Consider the following 15,124-nt stretch of genomic DNA (forward strand, 5'->3'; position numbering starts at 1 on the left):
CACCACACATGGGTATATTTGTCAAAAAAAAAAAAAAAAAAAAAAAAAAAAAAAAAAAAAAACCGTATATATCGCTTTTACAGAATTTGAAATTGCAGGGTATCAGACACATAAAAAGCAGAAAACAGGACTGGCTTAAGAGGCATCTGTAATATTCCAGTTACAGACAGATTACCTTTTGGATATCTTCTGATGAGATTGGCTTGAACATCATTCTCTCATAAAAATAAAATTACACACAAAATACTTTCCTGTTGTCTAGACCATTTGTTTCTGGTGTTATCTAACCCTGCAAATGTATCAGTTGTCACCATAAGCCATAGGGATTTCTAGACTAGGACAAATAAAAGCTTTATCAAATTCTGGATACTGGACAGGTTTTCTCAACTGTCTATTTCAGGATGTCCTTGTGCACTTGAGATGCAGCTTAGCTTATAGAAAGATGCTTTTCCTAACGATTCCCTATGTTTACCCTGATTCACCCAAACACTCGCCTAGCACACAATCTTGGAAGAAAAGGAAATGTTTTTTTTTTTTTTTTTTTTTTTTTTGGGGGGGGGGGTTTCCATTCAGCACTCACAGGTTGGTTGGTAGTTCTGTTAGATCATATTGGTAGGATCCACAGGGGGGCAGCATTAAGACACACTGTTTGCTCATACTAACCACTTAATGCCAAAAGAGCTAAAGTTGCAGTGGTTCTCACAGCTTTGGAATGATAAAACCAACAGATAAATTACCTACATGAGTCTGAGAGCAGCTGACAGATTTTTGCAGGGGCTCATTGCTAGACCCGGAGAATAGTATTTCTCACGTGAGTTACTAGATGGCAGCAGTCCCTCAGTGCCGGGATGCAGGATGCAGCAGCCTCTCCTCATGGGAGGTGCAACTTTTAGCTATTTACCAATGGTCTGCATTAGACTAACCTTATATCTTCTATGAAAACCTGTGGAAATTCATCTAGGCATTTCACAACTATTTCTATTTAATTAATTAAATGACTCTTGGTATATCAGAACCCTAGGGAACAGAACTCTCTGTGTCTGAGTTACTGCCATTTCTCTAGAGCAAGAATAAAATGGCAATCCTTTAACTGGATAAGCAGTGGCGATACTGTTTGGGAAATCCAAGAGCACAATGTTTTTACTACACTACTGAAGAGGAAAGGATAATTCTGCATGCGTGTTCTGTCACAGCTGGCCTGTAGAAACATCACTGGGAACATTGCCAGTGGACACTATTAAGGCTGGCACATTTGGAAGTTTCTAATTTCATATTATTTTAACCTTTATATACTGTCTTTAGCTATTACCTCACTGTCCTATAAAAATATCCAGAGCAAATGCAGTAATTCTAATCTTCCACTGGGGAGGTAATGGCGGTAACAGACCACAAACCTCAAGTTTCTCCCAGCTTGGTGGCTAAGGGTAGGGAATGGGGGTGCAAGTATGGGGATATTTATTTCTGGGTTTAAAATCTGGTCTCCCTGATTATGGAGATATACACAAGGAGATGCTTAACACAATATGGATGAAGAAGATTTCCTTTTTTCCCTAATCAGTGTGATGTATCATTTCCAATATCTCTGGTGTCTACAATCTATCTGTTTAACTTTGGACTGATTCACGTACAATCATTTTCTTTACTAAGATCCTAACAACTCTTGGTCCTTTGGGTAAGGTATTATAAAGCAGAAAAAAGAAACATACTCACAATTGTAAAGTGATTTGGTGGGCCAAGAAAAATACACATGTTGAACAAAAAGTACTAGTGGTGATTAAATGTTAGTTGTTAACAAAACTTAGAATGGGAGATGGGCCTCAGAGTGTGCCTGTGTGGGATTTTTCTGTTTCTTTAATTGATTTGGAAAGGACAATCTTAATTGTGGGTGGATGCATCCTCTAAGCAAGGGTGTATAAGCCGAAGAAAGCAAGCTAAGCACTAGCAAGCCTGCATTCACTTGCTACTCTGTGATTCTTACTTTAGATGCAATGTGACTGTTCTCTCAAGTCCCTGCCACAGCAGATACACTGCAGTCATTCTACCTACAGGGATAGATGCTACCTGCAACAGTTGTGAATGAACCCTTCTCCCCTAACTTGTTTGTGTCAGTATATTTTAAAGCAGCTTGACAGGAAGCTACAGCAGTACTTTATATGGCTCCTGTTCCAGAGTAAGAAGCTGACACTCCCCTCCCCACCCTCCACTACTATTTCCAATACAGCAATCACTTCTACCAAAGACACTCAGGGTCTTGTTTCTGCAAAAATTTCATACAATCAGAGAGCTATATCTTCATTTAAAGCAAAACAAACAAACAAACACCCAGTTTTATTTGTAAATAATTGTAGAGTTGCTCAGAGAGTTCTAAGAACAACATAGACCAGTCCATTGTGTCCATCCGTGCACTTCTCTTTTTGAGTGACAGGCAACAGAGCAGGTAGCATAATAAGGAAGCTGACCATCAGTTCTACATCAGTCTCTTATATAGATTTGCATATATACTGCAGAGGTCAAGATAACAAAATGGCCGAAAAACACCCTTTTTCTCTGCAGCCATATCCTGCCCTTTTGACTACACCACCCTTAACCCCTGGGAAAAACCCATTTCTTTGTGTGCTTTTCCCATACTGAGACTATGTTAGACATGAAGAGAATCACATAGCATCCAACCTCCTGGTATCTTTTTATTTCTTTTTTTCCAGTGAACTACATAGAGTGCATCCAAACAGCATTTTGTAGTAATGAGTGATAAATCCTTGTGAGGATGTGGAATATCACATTAATGTAGGCACTATAGAGTTTATGGTGACTGCCAAATAGCTTTTCTGAAGAGACACCATTTCCAGATCTCTCAGTGATTTCTCTGCCAACAATTTGAATCAGGCGTAGTATTTTCCTTTTTATGAAAGATTTGAAGATCCAAAGACTAATTAAGTAAATACAGTGAGAGACTATTTCTTATTTCATGGAAAACACTTCAACTCTGCTTTAGAACATCTTGCTCATGTGTTCATCAGCACAGTTCTTAAAATCATTTTTTATGTAATGCGTTAGTAGGGTTTAAACCACTAAGTTCTTGTTAACCTCCTTTGACCATGTACATGAAGACAAAAAGACATTATGCATTTTAAAACTGGTAATTACATTGACCTTCTTGTATCTGTTCAAATTCTATTTCATTGCACTTAGCAGTGTGTCCCTAACTCTGATATAAATCCATAGCAAAAATATATACTGCTGCAATGTCATACATTATTATAAGTAACTATTTTGAGAGAGAAATATTTCCTGAAAGAGCAGAAGAGAGCCTCTCAAATGGGACAGTATGGAGTATAAAACTCTGGTGCTTAATAAATGATTGTTTGTTTATTTTTAAAGACAGGGTCTTATATATCCCCAGCTAGCCCCGAACTCACAATGTTGTTGGAAATGACCTTGAAATTCTAATCTTCCTGCCTTCATATCCCCAATGATGCAGGTATAGATGATATGAACATGTCCACTTTATGTGGTACTGGGAATTGAATCCATGGCTTCATGTATACTAGGCTAACTACTAACTAAGTTATTTCTCTACCCCCATTATTTCTGTTAGGGTAACAACTAGTGTCATATAGCTGTGTAACCAATCATAGGACTTTATATTAAGTACTATGTATATGTTGCTTTGATGCTTTTCTAAGAGGAGAACTCAGAGTTTTAGATCATTTCCTCCTCATGATGCTTTGCCTAGGTCTTACATCCCCTTCTTCCCTGGTGCTATGAATATAGAGCACTTCTTTAATCCCAAGCCAGGACACTGGACACTTGAGTACATAAAGAGTTAGACCTCAAACTGTGCATACATAGCATATAATGGAAGCATATAATAAAAGAATTAGCTAACACTTATTATCTAGTATATTTATATTCACAAATATGAACATAGGGTATGTTCAATATCTCACACAACTAAACAATATACAAAGAAACTTAATTTTCAGCATTTGCTGATTTCTGTGGTGTAAATAGTTCACCTTTGCTGATTTCAACATCAAATCACCCAGGACAAACTTGAGATGTGCAGAATCAGCTCCTGTGAATATGAACCAGCAACAGCCCACCATTGGTGTGGTCCACTTTCCCTGAAGCATACACCTCGGAGATGACAGTAGCATACAGGGTATGTGGACCATGGAACCTTCAGCTTTATGGATCTAAGCCATACTCTGAAGCTGTAGCATTTTTTTTTTTGCTTGTTTGTTTCTGTTTTTGTTTATTTTCTAGGTACACCCAGAAGTGGATTCAGTATTGAAAAGACAGGAACTTCAGCACTTTCCCAGTTTCCTTAGTAGGTTCACTTTATTTTACAAATCTATGTCCTAGCCTTCATGAAGCCAGGTATCATGGTGGTTTTAAGTGTTTCTGTTTCCATGGGAACATGTCATCATGTAGAATGTATGTGGAACACACAGCAGAAACTCATGGCTATCACACTTCTTCAGCAAGGCATCAGAAAGTTTGTAAAGGCAGCCACTATGTTACTCACCCTTGAATTTCACTCACACTTAAAAGTCTTCATTACGAACCATGTGCCTTACTCAAACGATAAATCAAATTGCTTTAAGAAACTTTATGAGCCACAGTTTCCTTAGAGTAGGAAAATAACAAATGCTGTGGTCTGGTTATAGGAATATTGGTTAAATAACTTTTCTTCCAGGACAGATTTTGCTTTGTTTTGTTTTGCCTTGGTTTATATTGTGCTCATGCACAATGGGACTGGGAAGACAGGTAAACTGAACATGGGTGGCTATACCAAGAGGATAGCCTTGTCCTGCTTTTCCTTATTTTATGAAAGAGAAAGCTACCCACAGTGATGTCGTAGACTAAGGATTAAATGGATCTAGAGCCCAGATGTGGCATCACTGCCTTCTTAGGTAACTCACATTAATCATGTGAATGAGCTTCTTAAGGCCCTGTGTTCTTGAATACATCCACCATGCGTGAGACCTGGAAATTTTATATAATTTTTCCCCTGATCAGGGGCTCCTTGGAACATAAGAATTAGCACCAGCAGGTAGTAAAGACACTTATTCCCAGGCTTTCTCTCAGACCCGATATCAGACTTTAAATGTAACACCTCAAAGTAGTTCACACATGTAATAAAGATTAACATGTACTACTATATCTTCATTTTTTATTGGGGTAAGAATCACACATTATGAAATTTTCTATCTTAGCTGCTGTCCATATATGTTCTTGCTAACTCTATGTGATACTATTCAGTAGATCTCTAGTACTTTCTCATTTTGTAAAACTGAATTCACACACCCATTAATTAATGACCTCTCTTCTCTTCCTCTTCTGATCCGTTTATAACTCTCCTTTCTGCTCCTATAAATTCAACTTGTCTTGGTGCATCATTTAACCAGAGTCAGCAGAATTTCCTTCATGGAATGATCTAATTTCCCTTCATGTGTCCTCATGGATCTTTGGTGTTGGAGTGAACATCAGTATGTTCTTCTCTTTAAGGCTGAGTAATATTCTATTGTTTATTTACTGTAATTTACAATGTGTCCATTCATAACCAATTATGTTTTTTCCATTTTCTGGCCACAGTGATCATGAATATACAAATACTTGTTTGGGATGCTGCCTTTTAATTACTTTGGATATGTAAGAGAGAGGCTAGCTGGGTCCTCTGACAACTTGTAACTTCTTGAGAAGACAATATACTATTTTCTTTAATACCATAACCTTTCACTACCATCAGCGATGCATAAGTTACAATGTATTGAACCTACTGCTTTCCTCTGGTTGAACTGTGTTGGTCAACTTCAAGGATTCTATTGTCCTCTTCTAGCATTTGGTCCTGTTTATTTATTTCTCTCTTTTTTTAACCTTTCCCACTCTGCTTAGTGGTGTGTGTCATCCTATTCAGACAGTACTAGACAAAATCTCATTATGATTCTGATTTGTACTTCTTCATGAATTGTGTTTGTTGTTTAAAATTCTTCATTCAAGACCTTAGTATTTATTTATTTATTTGTTTGTTTGTTTTTAGTTGTAAGCCTTTTCTTTAACAGTATAACTACCTCTCCAGATTTCTTGGTCTACTTTTAATTGGCTTGCTTCTTGTTATTGAGTTGCAAGGGATGGTTTTAGTCTTACTCAGTAAACCCCAAACAAATATAATCTCCATTCTTTATATGGATTTATATGGTCTCTGTCTGACGTGTTTCTATTAAGAGGTCCAACTGTGTTCTTTTAAATGTACAAAGCCAGTTTCTATAATGCCACATTAAAGTGTGTGTGTGTGTGTGGGGGGGGGTTATGCTAGTCCTTACATGCTACAGCACTCATGTGGAAGTCAGAGGTCAGAGGACGACATGTAGCAAATGATTCCTTCTTGACACCTTGTGAAATCCTTGGAATCAAACTCAGGTTTTCCGGTCCATGCACAAGTGGCTCTATCTACTGAGGCTTCTTTGTAGCCCCTGTTAGTTGTAAGGACTGTTTATGGATACATGCCTGTTTACTTTGTTGTATTTGAACATCATTGCTGAAAGTTATTTGGTCATAATTCATAGTTTGTTTTGAGGGCTTTCCCTTCTCTTATACTGACCTATAAACCCATATGTAGGAGCACACTGCATTGACACTTCATGTACTGGACTCAGCTTTCAACTTTGTTCTTTCTAACGGATGGTTTGCTATTGATGCCAACCTCCCCTTGAGAGTCCTCCCTCCCTCCCTCCCTCACTCCCTCCATTCTTTCTCTCTCTCTCTCTCTCTCTCTCTCTCTCTCCCCCTCCCTCCCTCCCTCCCTCCCTCCCTCCCTCTCTCTCTCTCTCTCTCTCTTTCTCTCTCTATCTATCTCGCCCTTTTTCCCTCTCTCACTCTTTCCCTCCCCTCCCCTCTCTCATATACACACACACACAAACACACACAAACATGGAGTCCTGAGTTACATATTCCTTTCTACTTGTATTTTCTTCAGTTCTTTCAAAATATTATGTAGTTTCTAGTGCACAAGTTTTTGCTCCCCCTCCCTGATTACTCTTAAATGTATTTCTCTTTGATGATATCATAGATAGAATTTCTCTTAACTTCCTTTTTTGGACTGAGCTTTGTTGGCATACAGCACCATCAGTGAGTTCTTTGTGTGTCTTGATTTTGCACCCTGCAGCTTTCCTGAAGTGATTTATTAGTTTCAATAGGCCTCTGTTGCTTTTGTAGCTGCTTTTGAGTTTCCTCTATGTAAGATCATGTCATCTTCAAACAAAGATTTTACTTTCTTCCTGTTCCAAGTTGGAAGCCTTTACTGCATTTTCTCATCTAATTGCTCTGCCTAGGACTTCCAGGACTGCACTAAACAATAACGGTAAGGGTGGGCATCCTTTATTTGTTCCCAATCATAGGAGGGTTTCAGGCTTTCGAAAATGAGTGTGATATTGGTAGGCTGCTTTGTATGCGACTCCTAATACACTGAGACCGTTTTCTCTTAACCCTATTGCTGAATGTTCTTTTTTTAAAATTATAAAATGGTGCTGAATTTTGTTAACTCCTTTTCTTCACTGATGGTAGTGATATTTGGTGCTTTTCTTCAGTTTTGCTGTGTAGACTAAGACAGGCAGATACTCACACCATGAACGCTTTTTGAGTTTCAGGTATAAATTCTGCTTGGCTTTGGTGGATAATCCTTCATGCTGATAAATTGGGCTAGCTAGCATTATGGGAGGGATTTCTTTCAATACAATGTATCAGGGGATGTTGTCTTTCCACTTCTAAACTGTTGCAGCAGGCTTGAGTGGAATGAGTGGGTGCTAATTCCTCTTAAATACTTGATAGAATTCTCCATGGAAGCCTTGATTTCTAGGCCTCTCTTCCAGGGAGGCTTGAACTATGACTTTCACTTCCTTAGTGGCTATAAACTCTTCAGACTCCCTACTTCTTCATGACTTGGCTGTTGTATGTGGTAATTCACCTGCTTCTTCTTAGGCATTAAGCTTAAAAAAAAATCTGCCCTATAATGTTCAATTTTTAGTTTCTGTGTTTTTTGAGTCTTTTTCTTGACCGCCACAAAAATTTGGCAATTTGGTTGATCTTTAAAGGAACGGACCCTTGATTCTACTGATTTCTTTCCTATTTTTGTTTCACGTTCTCTGTTTTGATAGTTATTATTCCCTTGTGTATAGTTTCCTTTCCTAATTGCTTAGTTGTGAACCCAGGTGGCTAATCAAAGAACTTCTTTTCAATTTTTTATTACTATCAATTTACCTTTTAGTGCAATTTGTGCAGATTTTATATGTCTTGAAATATTTTTACTCCACTCCAGAAAATTTCCAAGTTTATTTCTATACTATAATGAAGTAGGAATTAGCTGTTCAATTTTTCATATATTTACAGATTTTCCTGGTTTTTCCATCAACTATTGTGTTCTGTTTTCATCCCAACATGGTCAGTGAGGATGCTTTATATGATTCTAATATTCATAAGTCTGTTTGAGACTTGTTAGAGATGGATTATTTTATAGAATGTTACAAGCATGCTTGCAAACAATATTGGACAGAGTTGATCTACAGGTGTTACTTATGTCCTGTTGGTCTCCTTTTCTTTCAAGCTTTCTATTTTCTTATAGATCTTTTTCTACTTTGTTTAATAAGTGAGATACCAAAAGTATTTTATAATCATTTCTTCCTTCATATTTTGTAGCTTTTGCTTCATATATCAGGAGATGGTAATGCTTACACATGTGGACACGCTTGGGCACACATGTGCACACACACACACACACACACACACACACACACACTCATCCTATGGTGGTGAACTGACCATTTTATCATGATGAAATATTGTTTCATATGACAGTTTTCCCCCTTGCAATCTGTTTTGTCTGGTATGCTGAGTTTTAAAAAGTGCTTATTTCAGCCGTGAGTATTTTGCCTGAATGTATGTATAATGTGTATATATATATATATATGTATATATATATATATATGTATATATATATATATATGTGTGTGTGTGTGTGTGTGTGTGTGTGTGTGTGTGTATCTGCACTACATGTGCTCTTGCTTCCCTCAGAGGTTAAAAGAGGGTAATGGATCATGTAGAACTCGAGTTATAGATGGTTGTGAACAACTATGTGGGTGCTGGGATTTGAATCTTATCTATCTACAAGAGCAACAAGTTCTCTTAACCACTTAGCAGCCTCTCCAGCCTCTATATGCGTTTCTTAATGTTAAGCATATAATTTCAGTATTTTAAAATCCATTCAGGTAATCTATCTTTTAAATGTATATTTAATCCATTTTATATTGGAGACAGTTATTGATGGGAAGGAACTAAAATTGCTGTTTTGTGTTTTTCTGCATGTCTTTTATCCTTTGTGTCCATTTTATTTTCATATTCCTCTGCGTTTCCTTGGTCATTTGATGGCATGTTTTCCTACCCTTGACTCTTTGTAAATGTCATATGTATGAGTATAATATATATACATATTTGTGCTTACAATGCTGCTATCTATATCTATGCTGCTGATGTTATTTTTAATAGCATATGCTCAAATTTATAGTCATATTTTATTCATATATATTTTTCCCAAATGTAAAAGATATTTTTGCACTGATGTTAGGGTATTAAAAGACCAGGTACATATATTCATATATCTCTAAAGGGTAGTTGATTGAGATTACGATTTGGTTATTTTATTTGTTTTAATTCAAAAGAGTTCTTTTAGCATTTATCAAAGTGTAGGTCTCCTAATGATGAACTTTTGATTTTGTTGACCTGAGAAAGTATTAATTTCTTTTTCATTTTTAAATAAAAGATTTTAAAAGTGATTTTTAGTTGGAAATATTTTTCCCCAAAATTTTCATTAGATCAACCTATTCCCACTGGATTGCAAACTTCATCCTGAGACGGCACTGTTGTGGATTTCAGGGCAGATAATGTTTTCACAGCAGTTTTATTGGGATTCAGAGATTCCGTTAATAATACAATATAAAGTAGTCACACTCAAATGAGTTAAAATTGTTTACCTTTTAACTATGGTCTTTCTTTGGCTATGGGAAATTGTAATACATATTTCCGAGATTATGATGTCTTCTGTAGGTAATCATAGCATGCAACACCTTTGCTCAGCCTTCACTTAGTAACTGGTCAAATCCTTCTACTAGTGTCCTGGTGCCTCAGATCATCTAACACTGGCAGCAAATGATGATGCCCCTCTTATACAGGCAACTCTGGGATGGAATAGTGATGGAATACAACCAAAGACTTCCCAGGAAGAACATATTCAACATTTAAAGAGAAAGAGAATGCTTGTGCCCAGAACTAAAAGGATATTATTGATCAGAAATGTCAGCAGGACCTGGTTCCTTGTTAGAAACATAAATTTTTAGTCTCATCTCAGAAGTATTTTCCAGAAAATCTGAAGGAATGGTGCAGCTATATTTTGATGTAATTTTAATCTAGATAGTTGTGGTTCACAGTAAAGTTTGAGAACTGAGACTTTAGGCAAAATTCTACAGAATTTGGATCTGATCAGTAAGAATATTAGTTGACAACTTTTGCTCCTTATTGGAGTTATATTCAGAGGTTTTTGAGGAATATTACCTGGTTCTAGGTACAGAGATAGATAGAATAACTTGACATGCACATAGTACCAAATCAGAAGAAAGACACACTAGATTTATTATAATTTGTAGGAAATTTAATAATTACAAAAATGATGTAGATTATTGATTTTGGGCTATCTATATGAGTTTGAGTGTGGAACGAGTTAGCAAGAGTGACCCCCTTCTTATGTTATTAAAAACACTTTCAAGTTTGACAAAGGTATTTATATGAGATTTCCTGGTTTTACAGGGAGAAGAGGCAACAGCAAATGTGGAGTTAGTGACTTTCTAAATGTATAAACTTTGATTCTGAGATCCAAGCATTTGCCTTGCCTATCTGCAATGGTAGAGCATCTATCTAAACAGTATCATTTGAATAAGAAAGACATTGGTCCTCTCATTTGAAGCTGCGCACACTCCTCCGTTTGATTATTGTGTAATCCGGCTCAATGAGGCAGTTGAGAAATCAGACTGAGATGCAGATAGGCGCTTGTGAATGTCCCTCTGAAATAACTTTTAGTTTAGCCTTAATGGTTTTCTAATTTGGAAGCCAATCATCTGGATAAATGCCAAATTAACTGGATAATTGCTCAACCCTGCACCTCACTTTAATTGGTCCATAAGCTACTTGATGTTGCTTAAGTGTCCTGCTAGGGTCAGATGTCCTCTCCCAAGCAGAGCAGTGGAGTTTCCTTGAGATATGTAAACTCCAGTAGTGGCTGCCAGCATATTTTTTATGTACCAGTTAAAGAAAAATCTTCAGGACAGAGGCAGCTTCTGTTTCATTGAATCCTGCAGAATTCCTGTCTTATATAAAGAGTACTGGTCAATTCACTTCCTCTTACAGGTAGCTTCTTTGACTGAACAAAGCAAAGATTCTCTAGTACAACAATTATACTGCCCTTCATATTCTATGAAGATTTGACAAAGTATTCATGCATCTTGTTCTCTGTTTTCTGGCTGCAACTGCAGTGAGTGTTGGTCATTTGACACCCGTAAGCTATTCTCTTCCATGGGAAATTGACTTTGGGACATCTGCTTCATTCTTCACCCTATCTCCTAATATCTCCCACCTAGGACCTTTTCTCTGCCACCAAGAGGATAAAATAAGGGATAACTAAACTATTTAAATAAAGCCAGCATCCTTGCCTTGAGAAAAAAAATAACTGTGAGGTTGCCATTCTGTAATTCACCTGGGCTTCAACTGGGCTCACAGTCTTTAATGACACCTTCCTTTTCCCTGCTCGATGTTTCTTTTGCCTATTCTTCTCATCTTATGGGCTGGGTCTGGAGAACCCTCCCTTACTGCTTAACAACTATATGATCAAACCTCTGCTCTAAAAATTTAGACATCTTCTATATCATAAGCATCTATATTGCATAAACATTCTTTATCAAACATAACAGAGAATCTCACACTTGGCTATTCATTGAGCAACACTATAACATTGTGAATATGAGTAGAAATATTACATTAGAAGCATTACATTTTACCTAAGAAAATATGTAATGTAAACAGTTGTCTTTAGGCTCTTTTGAGGGGGTGGTTATACCGAAAGATTTAGTTTTTTATTATTATTTTATTTACATTACAGTTGTTTCCCTGCATCAGCCTCCCTTCTGACAGTTCCTTGTCCCAATCCTCCAGTCCCTTTCCTCTGAGAGGGTTCTCCCCTCCACCAGGCCTTCATCTTCTCTGAGGCCTCAAGTCTCTTGAGGATTAAGCTTATCTTCATTCACTAAGACTTGATCAGGCAGACCTCTGCTATATTTGTGCCAGGGGCCTCTGACCAGTCCATGTATGCTCATAATTGGAGACTTAGTCTCTGGGAACTTGCTGGGGTCTGGGTTAGTTGAAACTCCTGATCTTCCTATGTGGTCAGCCATTAATTCTAAACTGATTTATTTAACAATCACGTCTCCCAGTAAATTCTGGGTTGTAGTCACTTCAATTCTAGTATATTTGAAGGAGTAAAGAAAGGACTGAAGTTACGTTTATTAGCCAGGGTTTATATGTAGCACCTCAAGGAAGCCCAGGGATTATGACCCCCAAAAGAATTGCATCCATGATATAAGATAATAAAGAAAACAAAGATTTGGGGGATGGGTAAAATAACTCAATAGGCAGACACTTGTCTCCACACCTGATGGCCCGAGTAACATATAATACCAAAAAAGGAATAAAATAAACTCTAATTTTAAAAGTTTAAAATATTTGGGTAACAGTTCCCTTAGGAAATTTAAAAAAAAAATGGTAACTTATAATTGACAATTAAAAACCAGGACATCTCTATGCAATGTTAATGTACTGACCTCAAGGTAAAAGTCTCACCGTGCCCAGTGAGCAAAGCACCTAATATTTCTATTAATTATTTAGCAGTTTCAATCCATTAGAAATAGACATGTTACAAATACATTAAATATCCACGCAGAATGCATAAAGGCAGACCGGGGAAAAGCCTATTAAGTACATACTTCCCAGACATCACTTATTCATGACATTAGGATTATTATCTACCGTTAAAGGGAATCTCCTCTACAGCACTGAGGAATCCTAATATTGTATCAATAATTGGAACCAACATATTTTTTTTTCCTAATGAAAAATATATAATTTCAAATCTCTTTCTGGTTTATTTTCAGTTTAGTCTCACAATTATAATAAAAGTAATAAGAAATAGACCATGGAAGTCCAAAGAGTTGGAGTATTATTATTTTGTGCGGAGCAAAGTCTCTTCTGGAATAAAAGTATATTATAGTGTACTGCACTTATGCAATATCAATCTATGATGAGTTTTCAAACATCAAATGTCTTATCCCTTGAGTAAGACTCTAGGGAACTACTCAGTCAATGCACAACTTCTCTTAAATTAACTCAAAATATATAATGTGACAGGTTTGAAAAGAAAACTGGGCTCTAAAGGATGGGGCTGTCAAATTTGTCATTTCAGAGTTTCTGAAATTGTTCATTAATATAATTTCATCTTTATGTCTTGATCTAAATTTTGTTTTATACATACATTAGTCATGTGCATGAATTTTTTGGAAAGGTACTCAGGATTCTCTATGTATAGGAAATCATGCCAGGTTCTTTCTGATTTCAGGCCAATGGACTGTGCCTGGCACACTCTTGGTCTTCATTCTGTCTGAATTTTCTAAACCAGGTTGTACAAGGCTCAACTGTGCAGTCCAGCTCACCCAAGCTCTCCTGCCACTGCCAATCCCCCTGTTTTCAATGCTAGTTTGGCCTATGACTTTACTGGGATGACACTGTGGTCCCCATGGTAAATGTGGTTACAATAAGGCTAGATACCTGTTTCTTATCAGCTTTTACCTTCACTCTCTAGGCTATAACCTGAAGTTGTCCATGCTTTGAGAAATCTGGATTTGGGGTCTTAGCACCCAATGTAATTGTATTGCAAGGTAATGAATTAGGAAGACAATTATACCGTGACAACTAAGCACTCATGAGCCCATATGAGGCATCCTGTCCACAATCTGTGTGGCTCCCAGAACTCACAGAAGCAGATGTCCTTGACAGGATGCTCACCCAATATAAAGGCTTGGCAAGAGGAGCAGCTGTGGAGACTGCCTTCCTTCACTCTTGTGCACAGGTTAGAAGAGAGTCAGTTTGAGATTGTATACTTTCCATGGAAGATCTACATGCTAGGCGTGGAGAAGAGCCTTGCAAGGGAACAGTCAGGATGTAGAGTCTAGAGAAGTTATCAGGTGGGTGAATTACTCTTGTCTGCGTGGTTTTTTCATTTCCTTCTATTATGGTTCACACAAGACCTAATGCTTAGACCTTCCAAATTAAGGGACACTGATTAAATAAATAATTTAGTGCATTTTGGGGCATTTGGACCTATTCTTTTACCTTTATATTAGTAATAGTTAAATTTAAGAACATTCTATGGGATAGACGTTCTATGGGAAAAATGCAAGTTGTGTTTCTGGACTTAAAAATAAACCCCACTGTAAATAACCATCTATTCAACCATTCACTTACTGATGATAAATCTGTTTTTTAAAATGACATCTCAACTCTTTCGTTCACTTATCATCCATATTCATTCAGTATTTATTGAGTACCAACCATGTACTTCATTATTTATTCAGCTCTGAGGATACAGTCATGAACTTTGATAGCACAGGAAGATTAAAATGTAGTGGGAAGGAAAAAATGTATGATCATATCAAAGTATAATATATTCCTGGCCTCTTTTATTAATGAAATAAAGGTATAGGATAGTACAAAAATGAGTGATGGGAGGAAGTGATCCTAACACACGGCATGTGACTTCCTGAAGAAGCCACCTTGGTGCTTAGAGAATGAGACTGAAAGCCCTGAAGGCAGAAACAGTGTGTTCCATTGGTCTGTGGGGAAACTATTCCAAGCATCACATTCCCAGCTGAAGAACACAGCTGGCATAAGGTAAGCCCTGGATCACTGTGGGAATAAATGCAGGTACTAGGTGAATAAAGGAATTGAGAGACTGTGTCAGAAAATAGATTGGGGG

General features: G+C 37.2%; 1 protein-coding gene across 4 annotated transcripts in view; it reads right to left on the reverse strand.

Moving 5' to 3' along the window:
- The window catches only part of CNTN4 (contactin 4), a gene marked incomplete at both ends in the record, with an annotated part of 500,648 nt that overhangs the window by 147,891 nt on the left and 337,633 nt on the right, over window positions 1-15,124 (reverse strand). The gene's annotated exons all lie outside the window — the stretch shown is intronic.

This window comes from Micromys minutus (assembly GCF_963924665.1).
Source record: "Micromys minutus genome assembly, chromosome: 3".
NCBI classification, from domain to species: Eukaryota; Metazoa; Chordata; class Mammalia; order Rodentia; family Muridae; genus Micromys; species Micromys minutus.